This window comes from Rattus norvegicus, chromosome 20, assembly GCF_036323735.1.
Source record: "Rattus norvegicus strain BN/NHsdMcwi chromosome 20, GRCr8, whole genome shotgun sequence".
Taxonomy (NCBI): domain Eukaryota; kingdom Metazoa; phylum Chordata; class Mammalia; order Rodentia; family Muridae; genus Rattus; species Rattus norvegicus.
Window position 1 is genome coordinate 24138063 of NC_086038.1, and position 16638 is coordinate 24154700.

General features: G+C 38.7%; 1 protein-coding gene and 1 pseudogene across 6 annotated transcripts in view; one reads left to right on the forward strand and one right to left on the reverse strand.

Annotated features, from left to right (window-relative positions):
* Positions 1 to 16638, reverse strand: part of Ctnna3 (catenin alpha 3) — a 1585684-nt gene that overhangs the window by 525047 nt on the left and 1043999 nt on the right. The gene's annotated exons all lie outside the window — the stretch shown is intronic.
* LOC134483905 (ubiquitin-conjugating enzyme E2 S-like) lies at positions 15003 to 15707 on the forward strand (annotated as a pseudogene).

The window sequence follows — 16638 nt, forward strand, 5'->3', positions numbered from 1 at the left end:
TGTTGAAGGATTTCTGGGTTCTTTCCAGCTTCTGGCTATTATAAATGAACAAAGTGGAACATGTGTCCTTGTTATATGTTAGAGAATCTTTTGGGTATATGCCCAGGAGTGGTATAGCTGGGACCTCAGGTAGTGCTATGTCCAATTTTCTGAGGAACCACCAGACTGATTTCCAGAGTGGTTGTACCAGCTTTCAATCACACCAACAATGGAGGAAAGTTCCTCTTCCTTCACATCCTTGCCAGCATCTGCTCTTTTTGATCTTAGCCATTCTGACTGGTGTGAGGTAGAATCTCAGGGTTGTTTTGATTTGCATTTCCCTGATGACTAAGGATGTTTAACATTTCTTTAAGTGCGTCTTGGCCATTTCATATTCCTCGGTTAAGATTTCTTTGTTTAGCTCTGTATCCCATTTCTTAATAGGGTTACTTGATTCTCTGGGGTCTAACTTCTAGAGTTCTTTTTATATATTGGACATTAACCCTTTATCAGATGTATGATTGGTAAAGATCTTTTTCCAACCTGTTGGTTGATGGTTTGTCCTGTTGCAATTTTATGAGGTCCCATTTATTGAATGTTGATCTTAGAGAGTAAACCATTGCTGTTCTGTTCAGGAAAATTTCCCCCTGTGCCCATGTGTCAAAGCTCTTCAACACTTTCTCTTCTACTAGTTTCAATGTGCCTGGTCTTATGTAGAGGTCCTTGATCCACTTGGACTTGAGCTTTGTACCACGCAATAAGAATGGATCACTTTGCATTCTTCTACATGCTGACTGCCAATTGAACCAGCACAATTTGTTGAAAATGCTGTCTTTTCTCCCCTGGACAGTCTTAGCTCCTTTGTCAAAGATCAAGTGAAGACAGGTGTGTGGGTTTAATTCTGAGTCTTCAATTCTATTCCATTGATCTACCTGCCTGTCTCTGTACATACGGACAGACAAAAACCATATGGTTTTTTATTATTATCACTCTGTAATACAGCTGGAGGTTAGGGATGATTCTTCTTTTATCATTGAGAATAGTCTTCCCTGTGTTGAGTTTTTTGTTATTCCAAATGAATTTGCAAATTGCTCTCTCTAACTCTATGAAGAATTGAGTTGAAATTCTGATGGGGATGCTATTGAATCTGTAGATTGCTTTTGGCAAAATGACCATTTTTTCTATATGAATCCTGCCAATCCATGAGCATAGGAGATCTTTCCATCTTCTGAGATCTTCGATTTCTTTCTTCTTTGACTCGAAGTTCTTGTCATATAGATCTTTCACTTGCTTGGTTAGAGTCACACCACGTATATTATATTATTTGTGACTGTTCTGAACGTTGTTTCCCTAATTTCTTTCTCAGCCTTTGAGTAAAGGAAGGCTACTAATTTGCCTGAATTAACTTTATATCCAGTTACTTTGCTGAAGTTATTTATCAGGTTTAGGAGTTCTCTGGTAGAATTTTGGGGGTCACTTAATTATACTATCACAGCATCTGAAAATAGTGATATTTTTACTTCTTCCTTTCCAATTCGTATCCTTTTGAACTCCTTTTGTTGTTCAATTGCTTTGGCTAAGACTTCATGTACTATACTCAATAGGTCTGGAGAGAGTGGGCAGCCTTGAATATCTATGCAAAAGTACTGAACACAATTCTCACAAATCAAATCCAAGAACACATCAAAACAATCACCTATTTTGATCAAGTGGGTCTCATTCCATGGATGCAGGTAATCCACTATATAAACAAACTCAAAGGAAAAAAAAAACACATGATCATCTCATTAGATGCTGAGAAAGCATTTGACAAAATTCAACAGTCCTTATGGTAAAAGTCTTGGAAAGATCAGGAATTCAAGGCCCATATCTATACAGCAAACCTGTAGACAACATCAAACTAAATGGAGAGAAACTTGAAGCAAACCCATTGCTCTTGTTCTTAACTCATTACCGTGTGTGGATGTTGAGGAAAGATTATGTATGCTATACACAGCAGAACACATTGCTGGGGCCGAAGTCATGGGTAAGTGGCTTAGAGCAATCTGCTGTTCTTGCAAAGTCTGCAGTTTGATCCCCAGCACCCAAATGGCAGATCGCAATCACCTACATCTCTCTCCCCAGGGAATCCAAGTTCTCCTCTGGAACAAGGCATACACACACAGGGCCACACAAATACACATAAAAATACCATATTTTTAGAGAGAAAAATATTATTGCCTCTTTTTCTTAACCAGTTCATTCTCTTCAAGATTTTAGAAATACAGATCCACCATAACCGGTCCCAATAAAGAGGATGATGAGTGAATTATCATGGATCTCCTGTAGACATGGTTTACAAAGATGAAGACAATGATATCTATTATTAGAAAGTCTAGATGTGACAGGATATGAACACAGAAACTGTCACAGACTGTATTAAGTCTGATCATCAAGCATCACAAAGGCATCAATCAGACCCATTTCAGTGAGAACTGGTTAAATGATAATAAAGTTGGGATATGTATGGATGATAAAATTCCCAAGTAAATCTTCAGCAACAGTGGGAATTTTGGTGCTCTCAACATGCCACATAACTGGATTTATAATGATGCCTAATTTAAATAAGAGAAGTCTATGGTTGTCTGTTCATGGGGGAGTGTTCACCACAAATAAAAGACTTGTATTCACCTACCCCTTACCTTTTAAAAGTGTGGCTTCCTTCTTTTCCTGATTATAAATTGCACAATTTGGCCATTTATTTTTGGAACATGTTTACATTTAGCACATACTAATTAAGAGTAGATGATTTCTTTTGCTTACTATGTATGTACGTGTGTGTGTGTGTGTGTGTGTGTGTGTGTGTGCATGATCACATGTGTGCACATGCCTATGGGGTAGAGGTCAGGTGTTTTTCCTGATACATCCATCATTCAATCACTCACTTATTCTCTACTGTGTTTTCTGAGACATGGTATATCACTCATTCTGGAACTTACAGATTACGCTGGCTGGTCACATGTGCACATATGTGTATGGGGGTAGAGGTCAGGTGTTTTTTATTGATAAAGTCATCATTCAATCACATACTCTCTACTGTATTTTCTGAAACATGGTGTGTCTCTAAATCTGGAACTCACAAAATCCACTAACCTGGCTAGACAGAGAATTCTATGGATCTTGTTATCTCTGTGTTGATCCAAATTACTCATGCTTACATGTTAATTAGTTTACTGACAGACATGCCCTATCATAGCTGGTACAATTGTTTCATGCTACAGATCTTGAGTAGATTTTTGACATGGCCTATTGATTTATGCTGATTAAACTCTTATAGAAAATGTCACAGAATATTTTATAATAACCTAGAAATTGTTGATTTGTATGTATGATTGTATTTGTATATGCTGTACATATGCTAAAATAAAATTGTGAACTTTAAATTAAGTTATACTCCTTGATATTGCGAATGATACTGTCAAAGAAACTGAATATTTCAGGAAAGCTGAGAATAAGAGGTGTAAAATGAAATATGTGTTAATGGGGACACCTGGGAAATAGTTAAGCAAGTACCATCTTCTGTGTATGGCTAGAAGTACGTTTGGCCAGAGCACTGACTTGTTGGCCTTGACCTCCAAGGTCCTGCTGTCAGAGATGAGCCTTCAATGATGCCTGAAGCACCCGGCTCCTTGGCTGCCAACTCTGGTACTCTCCAAAAGCCAAGCACTTCTACTTTTCTATATGACTAATGATTTTAATTTAACTGTCTTTCTTTCCTGTGCTTGCCAGAATCTTGTTCATATTATAATTTCATTTTTGGGAAAGGGAAGGAATAACTACTTTACTACTTAAAGCAGTGTATTGGGCATGGGGAATCTTTGACAAGTTTCCAAGATTTAGTAGTGGCCTACAGGACTCTTAGTGAAAGGTGTGGCTGGTGCTTCCTCCAAGTGCTAATAACTAAATACAATATATTGAATGAATCCAAATATGGAAATAAAGTTCAAATGCTCTGATCTCTGTACCTTCTCCTTTATTTTCACATTCAAGTTATATATGTTCATAGGTACTATACAAATTTGAAAATTAACATTGATAGAATAAAGGTAAATATTTAAATATCTGTTAAGTTCACCATTTATGGCAAACTTCAAATCAGAAGTCTGGAAAGAAATTCTACCTAGGGTAGGAAAGTAACCAGTTGTGACTGAAGCCTCTTTGAGGACTGAGAACATTCTAAATTTCATGTAAAAAGTTTCGTTAAGATGGTCAAGTATACGTTTTAGAAAACTCAGCCAGCTCCTCCCCTTGGACATCTGGTTATCCTCTCAAGCTCCACTCAGCTGCAAACAGCACCACTATCTGACCATTTACGCAGAGAAAACCTTGAAGCATCATCTTTGACATCTCCTCTCCTTCCTGTCAGACCCTCATATTGCTACTCAGATATCTGACAAACCATCTGTGTTTCTACTAGAACTGTCATAGGAGGTTCAGTTAGAGCCATTATAAGTCCCAGATTTTATTGACTGAAACAGTTTATACCTCACTGTTCTTGCTTCCACCCTGGCTCTTTTTCAGCCCATTCCTACTCCACAGTGACTCAGAGACATTTAATACAAATTGGGACTTACAACCTCTGTACTAAAAGACTCTTTATTGGGTCACTCTGGTTCATAGAATATGGTCAAACTCATCTATAGAGCTATAAAGTTAAGCATGGTCTGGTTCTCACACATCCTTGAAAAGAAACAGAGGTGATAGTGGATGGGTGGTGGAGAATGAGCGCTAGGATGAGGAGACAGGAAGCTTTGGTCAGGATATATTGTATAAGAGACTGATCTAGTTTCAATTAGAAATATCTTGCCCTCAATGGGAACAATTTTATCTTCTCCAAAGAATTTTCAATGCTTGAGAAAATTTTAATTATAGTAACTTAGGGGGTATTTTATTATTTGCATTTAGCAAGTAGATTTTTAGGAATGCTATTATATGCATTATAGTGTGCATGAGAACTCCCATCACACATCCATACACACATGCACAGACGTGTGTATATATACACAGACGAAAAGTGGTCCAAATGTTTTGAAGTGATGAGATTGGGAGCTTATTCTACAGACCTCATCTTCAGTCATAATGTCAGGAACATGGGAATGCTCTGCTCAGAACACTCTTCTAGCTGAAGTGCTGGTCATAGATTTCATTTGCCAGGCCTTTCTGGGACTCACTGCTTCCACTAAAGCCTGTGTCCTCACACAGGTTGGCACTCCTCCAAGAACTGCCTGTAAGCAATGACTAATGAGAGAGCAGAGGATAAGGACTGGGCCATCTTCACCTTACACGTCCTCTGGCAGGCTACCTAAGCCTGGCATTGCCTTCAGACTTATTCTAATTGTTTCACATCCCTTGCCCAGTTGTTGATTTCAAGACCATGTACTCAACAGAGCTTGCACCTTAATTAACAGCCCAAATGCTGCTATCTGGATAGCACAGTCCACAACATTGATTTTCTTTCTGCTTTGAGTACCATGTTGCACCCTTATCTCAGGTTTTGAGACAGACCTTAGTATTTCTGCAGATCTCTGTTTGAAATCTACTTTTCCCAATGATCTAATTAACCAGAACTCATCTGTTGGAATACAAGTTTAACCACAGTTGTCAAAGCCCTCTTCTACCTTGCTGAATAAATTGCTATGGGCCTTTCTTTCAAATTACCACCCTCTGAAGTGTTTACAATAAAATGGTGTACTTTACTTTCTATGATTCTCTTATCCAATTTTGCCTTCACTATAATGGTACTTGTTCAACATGAACTTCCATGTCTGTTTCATAATCCTCTATTCACCACCCTAGTATATCCCACCACCTGACCTACACAGCAGATGTCAGAGCCAGAGTCTTGAGAAAACAAAACAGGAAAGAATAATCTGATTCATATAATTTTTCTCAGAAAACTTTTTCAAATGTAGATTTGAAAAAAGCCATAAGTGCCTCTTCATCTTTATCAGAAGCTAAAATACCATTGTTTTACTAATAAGGCAAACCAAAAATTTCCAGTTTCAACCACCTAAGGAAAGTGTGATCAGACAATTTAAGCCTTTTTAAACATTACTGTAAGTTTCAGTTACTTTTTGAGGAGATATCATGATGAAGGTAACTTGTGGAAGAGGTTATGGGGCTTTGCTTAGAGTTTCAGAGGGTTGGTCCATGACCACTATAGCAGGAAGCTATAGTGCTGGAGCAGAAGCTGAGACCTTACCTGTTGAGACAACAACCATGAGGCTTCAAAAAGGCCGCACCTCCTAATCCTCCACCAACTGGCATTGCTGACCAACTGCTGACCAGGAATAGAAATATATAAGAGTATGGGGGACATTTTCATTCAGCATTTGCTTGTTGTACAAAATAATGAGTTTTATTTCTTCCATCTTTATTAAATTGGCTATTTCTTATTTACATCTCAATTGTTATTCCCTTTCTCAGGTTCCGGGCCAACATACCCCTAACCCCTCCCCTTCCCATCTATATGGGTGTTCCCCTCCCCTCTCCCCATTACTGCCTTCCCCCCAACAATCAGGTTCACTGGGGGTTCAGTCTTGGCAGGACCAAGGGCTTCCCCTTCCACTGGTGCTCTTACTAGACTATTCATTGCTACCTATGAGGTCAGAGTCCAGGGTCAGTCCATGTATAGTCTTTGGGTAGTGGCTTAGTCCCTGGAAGCTCTGGTTGGTTGGCATTGTTGTTCATATGGGATCTTGAGCCCCTTCAAGCTCTTTCAGTCCTTTCTCTGATTCCTACTCCTTAAATTTTTACTGGTGGATTTGAGTTTTGAAGTCAGCTTCTATTGAATTTCTAGAATACTGTAATGGGTTTGGCCTAATGCTGCTCATATTCTTATGTTACTTTTGATCCCCAAAATTGTTTGCATGAGAATCCTCTCATCTGCATATAAGACCTGGAGAGACCCTGTCCTGGGTTGGTTCGGATTGGTAATATAGTTGCTGGCCGCCAACGGCTGGGAAGAGCATCAGAGCCGGGACTTTTAAGATGTCCAGGAGAGAGATCCCCCATGCTAGTAGAAGGAGGAGGAGAAGGTACAGGACAGAGAGTACACATCCCAAATAGAAACCCAAGGATAATGGTCCAAGAGGGCTGCACAACTGGGTCCAGGACAGCAAAGAAGGATTATAGGATTTAGTAAGTAATAACTCAGGAAAATCAGAGGGAGGTGGATTAGCCACATAGAGATTAGGAAGTAGCTTAGTCATTGACCTGTTTTAGGCATATCCAAATATAAAGGCTGTGTGTGTGTGTGTGTGTGTGTGTGTGTGTGTGTGTGTGTGTGTGTGTGTGTGTGTTTAGTTTGGGAAACCAGAAGTTGGGGCTGGTAGGAAGGAATGTAGCCACCACAGGGATATATTTAAGTATTTAATTGGGTACTACTACAAGCTAATATGAAACTTGTATGTTATGTTTTTTGAGCCCGAGTCTTACATATAGAATACTAAGCCACCTCTGAGTTCTTCTGTTAATCCTACGAAGTAAGATTTACAGAGTACTTGTAGATGTACTGTTGATAATTTAGTATATATGCCAATTTATATATTATAATATATATTGTGATGGGTATGCTGGGAGAAATTTTTCTAGATTTGTTCATTTGTTATTGTGAAGACTCACCATGAATCTTGGCTACCCCTTCTGGTAGCAACTTACATAAAAAGACATGGAAGGAAGAAGGTCTTTGATTTTGCCTGCTTGCCCTCACTCTTGCTGGAAAGTTCATCTATCCAGCTGCTGAAGCATTCCTCTGCTGGTATTAGAACCAATTTCTTTGGGATTCCAAAATACACTGAAGACTACCTGAGATAACCAGCCTCATGGACCGAGCAATTATCTGTTTCTTGACTTTTCTGTGGGATACAGACATTGTTGGACTAGCCAGATCACAGCCTATAAGCCACTTTCATAAATTCTCACACATATATACATACACACACATTACATATGCATATATATACACATACATACATATATATACACAATTCTTGTTCCTCTAGAGAACCTAAATAATGCAATTTTCTTTCTTCTCTTTCTTTTTTTCCTCATTCCCTTCCTCTCTTCCTCTTCATCTTTCTTCTTCATTCTCTTCTCATGAGACAGGGTCATACCATGTAGCCCAGTTTAGAACTGTGGTCCTCTTGGATATGCCTACAGAGTCCAGGATTATAAACATGTGTTTGATGGTAATACATATTGACACAAAATCTAGGAGAAGCACCTTGTTTCAAAGAATAAATTTTGAAGAGTGTGTGATGGTTTGAGTATAGCCACAACATTCAATACTTCCTAATTTTGGAGGCTAGACTTTCAGCTTCTAGGTTTCTCTGGAATTATTTCTGAAACTAAACCTTTATCATTTTACAAATTTATTGTTTCTAGACTACAAGTATAGTCTCAATTGTCATCTAAAGTAGAATACTGCTTTATAACAGACACTTCAAAGATGCTTTTGCAAAGATTAGACACTTTATATGAGTTCATGAGTTAACTACGAAGCTTGTATATCCACCCCCACTGGGTGCCTTGTAAATTGGGCCAACTGATTACCTGTCAACAGAAGAATGTTAATCTTAAGAATCATTAATTTTGTAGTAAATTAATGTTACTACAAAAAATTAGTTGTATCTGGCCTGTCTCGTTCCCCTTGCTAGTAGAGGATACATAAAAATAGCTATCTTATTGTCAATAAGTTTAAAGATGTATGTCACCATATTTGTTATATTCTTTTTATGTGCATGTCTGTATGTATGTATATGTTAGGGCAGATGCTTGCAGAGTCCATAAGAGGTATTTATACCCTTTGGAGCTAACGTTACTAACATGAATACTTATAAATATGGATAACAAGGACTGCAGTCACTTTTGCTCTGGAAACTTCATACCATGTCATATATGATATGAATATATGGAATAGTGACAAGGTACTGCCCATGAAATGTGACAAGATAAGTAAGATTTACCCAGAGTCAGAAAGTAGGGAATAGGTCAAGTCTGAATGATACTCTGGGGAGTAAGGAAGAAAGATACAAGAAGGACTCTTTATGAAAAAGAAAATCCTCAAATTGAGGGGAAAAGGCATATTGAACTGGGTAGACAGGCTAAGGGAATAAAAACAAAGCAATACTTGAAAGGTTTATGTACAAGGAACCTTGAGATCTACAATGCCAGAGGGGCTGTAGTATTTATGACAAGAGGTTGTCACATACAGCGTTTACATATTTCTACTATTCTGGATTATACATTAATTTGCTTTATACTTCCAAAGTTTTAGACAAACTGACTATATGCTTTGTGAGGATGGACAGGAAGAAGGCATCAAAGGCAGAGAGTTGACATCACATAATATTTGTCCTGGAACTAGGTGTGTGATCAAGCATTTAGTGGCTAGCAGTTGAAATGAGAACTTATCACAAGACCTTAAAGGCCTTGTATACAGATCCACAAGTTTATGATGACTGAGAACTTGCATCCTCATACATGTAGCAGAGCAACAGTGTTGAGAAAAAATTTGAACTCTACTTACTGGATATTTTCTCAAGGAATTAATGAAAATTCAGGTTTAATTGTACATATATCATAGAAATGTTATTATAATTTAGACATTAATGATTTAAAGTAAATTGAGGGTTAGGGGAGCAATATATACTTAGCAAGTTCCTAAATTATGTTTAAAATTTATGATTACTCCTTATTACAATCATACGAATTCAGACATTGCTCTCATTTTACAGTTGCTGGGGTAAGCAACTGATTGAGATTCACAAAGTGGGCAGATCACCCAGATGGGTTTTTTTTTCCCTAATTTTAACCCAAGGTTGTTTTGCCAGTACCATATGTATAGTATTCTTCTGTCATTTCTGTGTGCCATTGTGTCCTTTCCTCCTCTGAGAATCTATGATACTCTCATTTGAATAAACTTTAGAAGGATTATGTATCAAAAGCATATGAAATACTAAGATTATTAAGACCACATCATATTGTCAAATATAAAGAATCCTTTATCCAGCAGTTCAGATTTAGAAAACAGTATTATTTGCACTTATTTTATTTTATTAGATTATCTTATGTTAATTTAGCCCAAACAGATATCATTATGTCATATTTATCTTAAAGGTAATAAAATATCACAGTGACTATAATTTGGTTATAAAATTTTTACCTTTAATTATAAAAAAAACTATTTTGTTCTTCTAAGAATCTTCAAGCTTTTCACTGAAGATATCTTCACATTATCTGCTCGATAAACCCGGGTTCTACACGTGGTTATGCTTCTAGCTACCTTGGCTATTTAAAATGAGGATCTGTATCAAGTTTTACCAAATGCACTTTTTTTAAACAATATGTAATCTGAGTATAGCCCATCCTCATGTTTGAAGGGAGGGATGCTGCGTGTACACACTATCATTTGCTGTTACTTGTGTGGTGCAGAACTGTCCTCTCTGTGGAGCATAACGGGTAAGAGCACTCACCTCCCTTTTGTTGAGTAGATTACAGGAGCTTGCTAATTGCAAAGTTTATCAGCATATTAAACAATCCAGTGGAGAGTAACTATGGGTTTTCTTTCAAATCCCTATCATCAATAAACATCCCAGCCCTCTATGTCACTCATCAATGTATTAGGTAGCACAGCTGTTTGAGACTAAAGCACAGTCTTACAAACAAACAGGAATGGATCAAATTAAATAACTACATCTCTTTTATTTCAAAAATTACAGAAGAATTGAAAGTAACTCCTTTTCTTTTCCTGCCAAGGATTTATTTTTCTTGATAAATACAGGCGTTCCAAAGCCTACTTTGCTTTTTTACCCCCTGTGCTCAAAATGTGCTGTTGTGTTGCAATTCACTTATAAAGATTATGAAAGAGAAGAAGTTGTTGCATTGCAGAAAAGAAAGAAATTGCAGAGACCTAATTACACATTTACTTTGCCAATTGCTCCGGACCTTCCTTCCGTGGAAGAATTAGCAGTTTTACCCACACGTATAATGAGGGAGAAGTTTTGCCAAAAGCTGTCTGCTGTGTTCAAGCCTTCAGAGATACGTGGCATTTCCTGGCTCTTAGTTAAGTAGTGATCTAGGTACCAATTTTTATGTCTGTGATGTACTCCCAAGCAGGATTCCTTAGTCAGGGCTCATAATCAGCAGATGCATCATGCAAGACACGACTTGGGCCCCATCCAGGAAATAGTTCCTGGATCCACCTCAGTGTGTGCTCTTTCCGTATCCCATTCATGGACCATTTATATCCAAACCTTTCCATCACAGCTTTTCTAAGACATGATGGATGATATCAGCAACCTTGTGATTTCACTCTTTCATTGCTCAGGTGAGGTGGCCTACCAGAAATGTATAGTAACATTTTTGGGTCGATGAACCTGTTCATGAGCACACTTGTGAATACTAAGTTCTTTTCTGATCTTACTGGTCCTTGTAAGCAAGAGAACCTTACATTTTGAGCAATTTCTCCTGGAAACTCTGTTAGGATGGTGTTTCTAAAATTCCTTCTACCATGATGGGAGGACACAGAGACAGTTGAGTGACAGTTGAGGGAACAATAGTGATGAGATAGCATAGTTTGAACTACATGATTTATACATGGCATTTATCAAGTTCTTGTCTGGAGAGATCAAGGGACATACTTGTGTGATGTCTTTCAGGTAAGATGAGCCTTTTCTTATGTGAAAATACTGAGGTCATGAACTGATGCTAAATCTATGTTGAAAACACGCATCCTCATATCTCTTCTCACCAGGCAGCTCCACTTGAACTGTTTCACATATAACCCCAAATCAAATTATCTTCCTCCCCTTTGGGAAAACATTCCATGCTTAAAACCACTGATTCATTAAAAAGCAATTGGAAATTTTTACTCCCTTATAATTGGAACTTGATGCATGTGTAATGTCCAGAAGAAAAAAAGAATGGTCTGTAAATATTTACTTTCAAAGCTAACAAACTTGACATCAGCCATAAAACAATTATTTAAATTTTCTGTTAGGTATTGTTTGACCCAATGGATGTGCTGAGTTCTTACTGTTCTGAGCACTCTTTTATGTTCTGGGAATACAAAGGGTACAATAAAGACAGAGAAATAAATCAAATATGTGCAGCAATAAAGTAGATGCCAAGTAGCACTAATCCACATAAGATGATAAGGGGAAGAGGGTCATGGGATGGAAGAGGGGGAGCACTGGATGAAGAAGGCATTTTGAAAGCAGGGTCTTGCAGTGTGAGTATCCCATAAAAACAAAAGCAAAGAATGGGGATGCGTAACAAAGTCTCACCAAACATCAGGTGGAGTAGGAAGACGCTAGGGCAAAAGCCCAGGAAACCTTTCTGGCAAATTGAAGCTTGGCTGGAGTCGGCCTGAGGTCACAGAACCAAGGCTCCTTCTGAGTTAATTTGCTCATGAAAGCTTTTCTGAGCCCAAGTCAGTGCAGATTCCTTGGAGATATTTCTCAAGCTCTGAGCTCCATCTTTTTATCACATGGATCTCTGATTCTGATTAAACACCTACATAAACTAATCTGCCCCTTCTCCCAAACACCAAGAAGAATAAACCTGTGTGAGTTTGTGATCTCCTATAAGACCCAACATCTGAAAGAGTATCTGGATATTAGCAGACACTCAAAAGAAATAATAGTCTTATAAGTAAACATTGGTAAGTAATGATAGGTAATCTGTAGGTTGGAACCAGATTGTCTAAGCATTAGTGGACATTGTTTTGTGGACAGCAGGAACTACCTAGCTGTGTTGAATTTCAGAAGGGGAACATGATTTGCCACAGTGTGGAGAACTCATGGCAGTGCCTGCTGTTAGATCACCATAGGGCATAGCAACTGAGGAAGGCAACTGGACATGGTGGTGCGGACCTATGATGCCTGTGCCCAGAAAGCCAAGGCAGAAGGTTCTGGAGTGAAGATTCTGTCTCAAACAACAGCAATTATGTTGATGATAATTGGTGATGAATAAATCAAAAGAATGCAACACTATCATGGATAATGTGTATTTACATCCTCAGATTTTGATAGCGAAAAAGGAAGTAGCAGTGGGCAGAGTTAATGGTTATTATCTCTGGTGATTCAGATTGTGGGGGTGAGCACACCACTGCTGGACGTTTAAAGTCAGGAAACCTGATTCTTTCCAAGGGAATATAGATTCAAACGTAACTTGACTTGTAAAAATGGAAATCATCACACTTTAATAACTTAAAACATCCAAAGTCCATCCCAAAACTAATTTTCAAGCTTCAAGGGGAAGGAATTATTTTTTTGGTGGGGGAAGGTGATATTTTACTTGCTTTAAATGTCACATGCAAAGTTATACCCTACAAGAAAACAAATATGACCATAATGTATGCACTGTAAAACATCTTCCTATCCCTGGGACTTACTCATCCACATGCTCTCTAGAGCTCTAACTCCCTTGTGAATAAGATATTCACCACTCCAAGAAAAAAAGTAAATGAGAAACCAAGACAAATCCTTCAGAAGTGAGACCAGAATTAGTAGATAGCATCCCCGACCATGGCTACCTGCCAAAAAACTTTAACCATAGATTAAAACCATAGCCCCAAACCAACACATTATATATTTCTGCTTTACCTTCTTGGTGTTGGATGAATAGAAAAGAGTTAGGGTACTTTGTGTGGAGGTGTGCCTCTGTATATCCATTTGTTAATTCTTTACTGGCAGAGAGCTGAATGCTGGCAGGATATTGGTCCTCACGTGCCTGAGGCAATGCGGAATTATATCGCATTGGCTGTAATGACAAACTGATAGCCAACAGCTGGGCAGGAAGTAGGGGGCAAAAGAGAGGACAGGAGAAAGAAAGGGAGGAAGTGAATGATGCTGGGAGGTGAAATAAAATGTAGGAGATTCGTTAATGAACATGGAGAGGAAGGGATGGCCCAGAGCTGAAGAGAGAGGTAGAGCTAGCCTAACCTTCAAAATATTAAAAGGCCTCTGAGTTATTTGTATCAGTGGTAGATTTGAGAAAGTCCATGTATAGAGAAGAAAGGAAGAAAGAGATAGCAAGAAGGGAAGAAGGGCAGGGATGGTTGTGCACAAGAAGGAACAAGAATGCCTGGGTGACTCCCTTTTCGAAATTTTCTATGAAAAATTTAAGTCTATTAAATGTGAGTGTACTTTTTCCCACTAAATTTAATTTCTATAACATTTCAGAAAAACTAGTTTTTTAGATTTTATTTATTGACCCTTAATTCAACATCCCATCAATTCTGATTTGTGCTGTTCATTTGTCACCAGAGGTGAGGCTATGGAGTCTGCTAGACCTATTAGGAGCCACACCCTTCAAATGATTGACCCCACTATCAGCTGTCTACAGCTCATCAGTTAGGATCGGGGCTCCTGAACCCCTTCCCAGTCCATGCTAAAATGTCCACTGGCCATTTTAAGTTTAAGAATAATACTTTGCTATCATCCAATGTTCTGTAAGGAAACACTGTCTTTATTCTCCTGCTGTAGATAAAATACCTTGGTTAAAGCAACTTCAGAAGGAACTTATATATTCCATGTTATAGGCCAGTTCTGTCTGAAAATCCACAAAGGCACAGGCTTGAGGAACCTGACTGTAAAGTATCTGTACTCAAGAACTCAGAGTTAACAACACCGATCAGCTTCCTTTCTTCCCTTACCCGCAACCGTGGAACGGGTACACCCACAGTGAGCTGGTCTGGGCCCTGAGAATATCATAACTGACAAAATTGTAACAGCTTCCTTTGGAAGCATAGGAATCGCTCTAACATACATGCTTCATGCATACCCCCAGCACTCACTGTCACCTTCCTAGAGCTGGAGTGATTTTCTTCTCACTTTGCAGCAAATAAAACTAAGTAGCACCAAGTAGCACATACATTCCAAAAAGAAAGCAAATATTGTTCTATAAAAATATGCATCAATAGCCTTTTAAAATTTTTTAAATTCATAAGAAGAATCATTTATATCCAAATTTTTATCTCCATGTACAAGGAGGTGACAACATTGACAGCAGATCCACCCGATGGCATTAAAGTCTTCCCCAATGAGGAGGATCTCACCGATCTGCAGGTTAACATCGAGGGCCCTGAAGGGACCCCCTATGCTGGAAGTCTGTTCCGTATGAAGCTCCTACTAGGGAAGGACTTCCCTGCCTCCCCACCCAAGGGCTACTTCCTGACTAAAATCTTTCATCCAAATGTGGGCCCCAATGGTGAGATCTGTGTCAACGTGCTCAAGAGGGACTGGATTGCTGAGTTGGGCATATGACATGTGCTGCTGACCATCAAGTGCCTGTTGATCCACCCTAACCCAGAGTCTGCACTCAGTGAGGAGGCAGGCCACCTGCTTTTGGAGAACTACGAGGAGTATGCTGCCTGGGCCTGTCTGCTCACAGAGATCCATGGGGGTGCATGTAGCACCAGCAGTGAGAGGGCTGAGGGTACCCGGGACCTGGACAGTGGGGCTTCAGGCTCCTCCGCTGACCCTATGACCCCAGGGGTCCTAGGAGGAGCTGAGGGTCCCATGGCCAAGAAACATGCAGGTGAGCGAGATAAGAAGCTGGCAGCCAAGAAAAAGTTGGACAAGAAGCGAGCACTGAGGCGACTGTAGTGGGGCTCTTCTCTCTCCTTCCCTCTGTTCTATCCCACTCTGTCTCTAAGTTATTTAAATTATGGCTGGGGTGGGGGAGGGAGATGGGGGGGCGCCAGAACCTGGATTTGGTTTTCTAAATAAAAAGTTGGAAAAGCAAAAATAAATAAATAAATAAATAAATAAATAAATAAATAAATAAATAAATAAATGGGGGTTGGGGAGTTAGCTCAGTAGTAGAGCGCTTGCCTAGCAAGCACAAGGCCCTGAGTTCGGTCCTCAGCTCCGGGAAAAAAAAAAAAGAGGAAAAAAAAAAAGAAAAGACAAAATAAGAAGAGCCCTAGTTCAGAACAAGGCAAGACCTACCTGATAATGGAGTCCTTTCAAAAGAACTGACAAGCAATGAGCTTCTATCTTGATATTTATATACGAAGTGGAAAATCACATAACCAGAGAGCAGATATCCAAAGAAGGCAAGTTAGATATGTAAATTATATCCTCTATGCTTATGGAGGTCATGAAATAAACTGCGACATAATTTCTACTAGGTTCCTTAATTTCTGCTCCCCATCTCTAGAAATTATTAAAAAATGTATTAATGGGGAACATGGGAAGTGGGGGGAGCTGGGACTAGTGGGGGAAATGGAAACTGTGCTTGGGTTGTTTTGTAGGAGAGAAAAATCTATTTTCGGTAAGAATATAAAAAGGAATAAAGTTCGAAACCAATGACAGAAGATTTAGTCAGAGGTAATTTCTATAACAATTAAAAAAACACAGGTTAGGACTTAGCATTAAATGATTTATTATTATTATTATTATTATTATTATTATTATTATTATATTACTACTGCTTTGTTTCAACAAATCTAATCTAGACATTAAATAAAAGATGGTTAAATTCAAAAAAGAGTTTATTCATGATGCATCCTGACATGAGCAGCGTATGGAACATTTACAGGTCAGAATCTGGTTAAACTGCCTGACTTTATATGGTCGAGCCAAGTCTGGGCAGAATAAGTTTGTCAGCGGT